Genomic DNA, 4,752 nt, shown 5'->3' with positions numbered 1-4,752 from the left:
ATATGATCTAATTATCAAGTGCAAAAACAATAGCAAACAACTCTTTTCTCAGTTGTGGTGGTAATTAACCTGAGCTGAATCTAGGGTCCTAGATGCATAAGCATCACATATGATAACTTGCCCCTCTTTGACCAAGCATAGCTCCCACAGCAAAATTAGAAGCATCACATGACAACTCAAAAGGCAAAGACCAATTTGGGGCTTTAAGAATGGGAGGGAAATGAGCATGCTTTTCAAAGTGTCAAAACTCCTTTTGCAAGCATCATCAAAAACAAAATCAACATCTTTTTGTAAGAGTTTAGACATAGGCAAAGCAATTTCACTAAACCCCTTTATAAATCTCCTATAAAAGCCTGCATGTCCCAAAAATGATCTCAAATCTTTCAAACAAACAGGATATGGCAAGAAGCAATCACATCTACTTTGGCCTTATCCACTCTATGCCATGGAAGAAATCAAATGGCCTAAAACAATTCCTTTATCTACCATGAAATGGCATTTTTCAAAGTTAAGCACAAGCTTCTTTTCAATGCACCTACCAAGCACTTTATCTAAAGAATGCAAGCATGAATCAAAGGACTCACCATACACAGTAAAATCATCCATAAAGACTTCCATGCAATGTTCAATAAAATCACAAAATATGGACATCATGCATCTTTGAAAAGTACCAGGTGCATTGCAAAGACCAAAAGGCATCCTCCTATAGGCAAATGTACCAAAGGGGCATGTAAAGGTAGTCTTATCTTGGTCACTAGGAGCTATAGGAATCTGAAAATACCCACTAAACCCATCTAGGAAGCAATAATGGGACTTGGAAGCCAATCTCTCAAGCATTTGATCAATAAAAGGCAAAGGAAAATGGTCCTTCCTAGTCACATTATTGAGCTTCCTATAGTCTATGCACACTCTCCAAGCATTTTGAACTCTAGTTGGAACAAGCTCTCCTTTCTCATTTTTTACCACAGTAATCCCCCCTTTCTTAGGTACAACTTGGTTGGAGACACCCACTCACTGTCAGCTATAGGATAGATGATCCCAGCACTAAGTAGCTTAACAACCTCTTTCTTTACCACATCTAAAATCAATGGGTTAAGTCTCCTTTGTGGTTGCCTAATGGGCTTAGCATTGTCCTCAAGAAAAATTTTATGTGTGCACACAATAGGGTCAATACCAGGAATGTCAGCCAAAGTCCAACCAATAGCATGTATGTTCTTTCTCAACACATCAAGTAATGCATTTTCTTCCTCAAGAGATAAAGAGTTAGAAATTATTACCGGAAGCTTCTCATTCTCAATGAGATATGCATACTTGAGATTGGATGGTAAAGGCTTCAACTCCAAGGTAGGTGGCTCTACACAAGAGGGAATGAGCTTCTTCAAGTCTAATTTGGTGGAATATTCCATGGTACTATCTTGTCTTTTAGGCTTCACTTGTTTTTTTTTGATTTCTCCTCTTCTTTCTTTACAGCAGCTCCCCCTTTTCTTGCAACTTGTCCTCAAGTGCTTGGACTTGAGCCACGGCCTCGACATGTGAAAGTGTAGAATTTTCCTCCAATAGCTTGGGAATCCTAAGAACATCAAGCTCGAGTGGAGAAAAACTCATAGATTCGGCCTTAATGGCTTTAGTACCTACAACACAAGAAGATATACCCTTCTCAAGCATTTCAAGATCAAGCATAGGAGATATTTTAAACAAATCATGAGAAGAAGTAGTTGCATCATTCAAGCATGCATCAATCTCTAAACAAATAGGACACTACACAATCCATCAATACATGTAGTAGTAACAAGAGACAAATCATCATCAACATGTGAGAAAGAATCAAGCATGTGAGACTCACAAGCATCATGAAGCAATAACTCAATGGAACTTACACCTAACAAAGAATAATCCTCAAAAGGATGTTTCATTGCTTCATATATATTAAAAATAACATGATCCTCTCCACATTTCAAAATCAAACTACCTTTTTCCATGTCAATCAATGTACGGGCAGTCCTCATAAATGGCCTTCCTAAAATCAAAATATCATCCCCACTCCCTTCTTTTGACATATCAAGCACATAGAAATCCACAGGAATAATAGACCTTTAACACAAACCAACAAGTCTTCTACTACTCCATGTGGTCTTCTAACACTTCTATCCGCTAATTGGCATATCATAGGTGTCTTATGCATGCAATCAAGACTCAAGGCATGATAAATTGAAAGAGGCATAACATTAATGGCTGCACCTAAGTCTATCAATGCATGAGAAAAATGTGTGTTGCCAATCTTGCATGGAATTGTGAAGGAACCGGGGTCCTCACATTTTATAGGGAGTTGAGGCTTCATGATAGCACTCACAGATGAGGGTAATTGTACCCTTGCATTAGGCCTAAATTTTCTTTTATTTGTACAACAATCTTTCAAAAATTTGGCATACTTAGGAAAGTTCTTAACTACATCCATCAAGGGTACATTAACATGAATCTTGTGGAAGAAATCATATACCTCTTGATCAAATTGTCCCTTACTTGCTTAGGGACCACTTGTGCTTGTGGAAAAGGAAGCTTCTTCATAATCTCTTGACTTTGCTTTCCTTCTTCCTTCCTTGAACTCTCCTTTCTTGTTTCACTTTGCTCGGCCTCTCCCTCTTTTTCCTTACTAAACAACTCGGCCATAGTCCCCTTTTCCACCTTAGATGGTGGTTGCTCACATATGATCTCCTCAATGTTTTCATCCTCATCATCTCTACAAAAAGATGCATCATTAGGAGCAAAAGAAGAACTAGAAACATTAACATCAATTGAAGAATTTAAAGAGGGCTTCTCGGCCTTCCCTTGTCTTTTGTCTTCTTGTACTCTTTCTCTCCCAACTCCTTGCCACTCCTCAATGTGATAGCATTAAGATTAGCTTTAGGATTAGCAACGGTGTTGGATGGTAATGTAGAGGCTTGAGCATTGGCTGCACTTAATTGGTTAGCAAGCATATTCATTTGAGAAGTAAGGGCATCAATTTTAGAGTTCATGTTCTCACACTTGTTACCCATACTCTCTACCTTGTTCCCTAAGCCATCATACATGTTTTTATACAAAGAGTTCATTTCAATCAACTGCTTACGTAACACATTCACATCATTAGAAGAGTTCGAATTAGAAGAACTCTCAATTGGAACAAGCCTCCTATCACTATAAGAATTAGAAGAAGGTGTAAGAGAATTACCACTTGGATTGTAGCTTTGAGAAGAGCTACCTTGAGACAAATGAGGTGGAGGGTCACGGCCAAAGGTGTTTTGATAGGATCCTCTTTGTTGATTGTCTTGTAAAGCCACATTTGGATTTGAATAGGAGAAATTAGGATGGTCTCTCCATGAAGGGTTGTAAGTATTAGAATAAGCTCCTTGCCCTTGCCTCCCACCATAGGATTGTTTTCCATTGTAGATAGCATTTACTTGTTCAAACTTAATAGGACAATTGCTTTCTACATGCATAGGTGAGTCACAAAAAGTACAAGAATAAGGGACAAGTGCTTGAGAAGTACTTACATTGCTCACTTGAGATATTTGTGGAGCCAACATTCTCCCAATCTTGGCAGCTAGCAAGTCCACATATGAATCATTAAGAACTGAGGAACCTACCATATTCACATTTCTCTTTTCCCTTGTAGAGTATTGAGCACCACTTGAAGCCATCTTGTCAATTAGTTCCCAAGCCTTTAAGGAAGTGAGGTCAATCAAGCATCCACCACTAGCGGCATCAATGTTAACTTTGTCTCTTGGAATCAAGCCCTCATAGAAATATTGGACTAAATTCTCACTAGAAATTTGATGGTGTGGGCATTTAGCCAAAAGGCCTTGGAATCTAGTCCAATACTCATAGAGACTCTCATCCTCTCCTTGTTGGACCCCATAGATTTGCTTTCTCAAATTGGTGACCTTGGAATTTGGAAAGAATTTATCTAAGAAGAGTCTTCTTAGCTCGGCCCATGTGCTCACTTTCACATAAGAAGGGTAGTTGAAATACCACTCCTTTGCTAAACCTTCAAGAGAAAATACAAAAGCCTTAGCTTGAACATCATCAACATTTACATGCATAGGCTTCATAGTATCACAAACCAATAGGAAAGTATGCAAAAACCTATGACAATCCTCTCCTGGTAACCCATGAAATTTAGGCAATGCATTAATCAAGGAGGATTTAATTTCAAATTGAACATTAGTAGGAGGAACATATAAGCCATAAGGATTATCATGCCAATTAGGTTGAGTTAATTGCCTAATGCTCCTCTCCTCTCTAGGGTTATGCAAGCCTTCAAATTCATTATTAACATGGCCATCATCATGCAAATTCTCATTCCCATTCCCATGGCCCTCATTATGCACATGCTCATGTCCTAAGATACCTTCCATTGTTGAATTACAAACCAAATGAGAATCAAGAATAGGTTGTGATCTTCTCAATCTAGAAATAGTTCTTTCAATTTCTGGATCTAATTCAACAAAAGAGGTATGTTTTCTTCGGGTCATGCACTAATCAAGCTCAAGAAAATTAAGAACAAAGAACAAACTAAACTAAAATGCAAATCAACATGAAACAATTCAAAACACACAAAAGCAAGAGAAATAATTTTTTTTATTTTTTTTATTAAACTCAATAGCAACAAAATGAAAAAAAAAAATAACACCAAACAAGTAGAAAGAGAGTTAGAAATGCTCAATCAAGAAGCTTTGGCAATTCTGGAATTCGCACAGTAGGCTCTCTGGAGAC

At 37.9% G+C, this 4,752-nt stretch overlaps 1 non-coding gene across 1 annotated transcript; it reads left to right on the top strand.

Moving 5' to 3' along the window:
* The first annotated feature begins 3,807 nt into the window (after positions 1–3,807).
* On the top strand, positions 3,808–3,914 carry LOC129312246 (small nucleolar RNA R71). The gene has a single exon (XR_008593493.1). It is a non-coding gene; the product is annotated as a small nucleolar RNA R71 (small nucleolar RNA).
* The last annotated feature ends 838 nt before the right edge of the window (positions 3,915–4,752 follow it).

This window comes from Prosopis cineraria, unplaced genomic scaffold, assembly GCF_029017545.1.
Source record: "Prosopis cineraria cultivar Desert tree isolate PC_DT_omini unplaced genomic scaffold, ASM2901754v1 PC5, whole genome shotgun sequence".
NCBI classification, from domain to species: Eukaryota; Viridiplantae; Streptophyta; class Magnoliopsida; order Fabales; family Fabaceae; genus Prosopis; species Prosopis cineraria.
The sequence above is the reverse complement of the archived record's forward strand: the minus strand, read 5'-3'. Positions and strand labels throughout refer to the sequence as shown.